A 1521-nucleotide genomic window follows, 5' to 3' on the forward strand; every position below is an offset into this window, starting at 1 on the left:
TTTTGAAAAATAGAGGCTGACATAATATATAATATCACCTAATACCTATTAAGTTTAAATAAAGCAAACACAAATGCAAAACAATCTGTGGTCTTGTAGGCAGTGTTGTATAAAGATAATTTTTTAAATATCTAGATAAAGTTAAAAGATAATTGCTTGAATAGTTATCTAGATGAAGATAAAAGATACATAATAATTTAATTATCTAGATAAAGATAAAAAATCATCATTTTTTATCCAGATAAAAAAAAAGATAAAATTTTTTTTTAATATTTACCTATCTACCTATTTATTACAAACCTAAGGTGAATAAAGTATATTATATAATTCATAATATTTTTTTTTAAGTAATTAAGTAAAGGGCAATTTTCAAAACACCATAAAATTTGATGCCAAAAAACAAAACTTCAAAATATTATTTCGACTTAAAATTTACTTTATACCTACATATATTATATTTTTTAATAATTAATTTATGTTTTACCTAATGAACATAATTAATAGAACCGCATATAGAACCGCAGTACCACACTCACACATACTTATTATTAATAAATTAATCAATAATAATTTTATTTTGTGATAGTTTCAACATTTAATTGCAGAATGCGGGTATCCTGTTGACAGTCGGCGAATACGACGACCGGGTAGACACGTAGTTAACCGGAAACGTTTATTAGTTATTACTAAGAACATTTAAAATATGAACATGAAATATCTAATAATTTAAGAATGAAAAATATATTTAGATATATTTATAAATTATAAATTATAATGTTTAAATATAAATTTACTATTTTGTAATCAGAATATATAAAATACCTTATTAACATTAATTATAATTTATAATATAAATATTTAAAAATTAAATTTTATCTAGATGTTTTAATTATTTATCTTAGATAATAGCTTAGATAACATATTTCCCATTTATCTGTATAAGATAAAAGATAAAAATATACCTATCTAGATAATTTATCTAGATAAATTTATCTAGATGAAACACAACACTGCTTGTAGGAAGGTACACATTTAAAAAAGCAATATTTATAGGTAGGTAGGTAGCATTCGTAGCAACAGGCTACAAATTACTGAAAAATATGTCTTATTGTTTTTAAATGTTTATTGTTTCATTATTAGTTTTCTGTAGAAGATGTGGAATTCTTTTGAACAGTCGTTAGATTATTAACTAGTTGTATGCTCGAAGTCGTAAATTGAGTGCATATCAAACACAAACCAAATTGATAACCTAACACCTGCAAAATAAATAATTTTGATTTAATACGTAGGTATCAATCAATTACTTGCGCTAAAATAAAATAAAATATTCATTGATATTTACCATAAAGAGTAATTCCTTATTTACATCATAGAACCCCCACGCCGTAATTCTCACGTGACGATGAAGCAATTGGTCTAAGAAATCTAGTGCCTAAATTATTAACGAGATTAGATTGTTTGCAAATACATAACTGTAGCAATAAACTTATAATAGTCAAACCAATAAAAAAACTAATATTT

This window comes from Acyrthosiphon pisum, chromosome A1, assembly GCF_005508785.2.
Source record: "Acyrthosiphon pisum isolate AL4f chromosome A1, pea_aphid_22Mar2018_4r6ur, whole genome shotgun sequence".
Taxonomy (NCBI): domain Eukaryota; kingdom Metazoa; phylum Arthropoda; class Insecta; order Hemiptera; family Aphididae; genus Acyrthosiphon; species Acyrthosiphon pisum.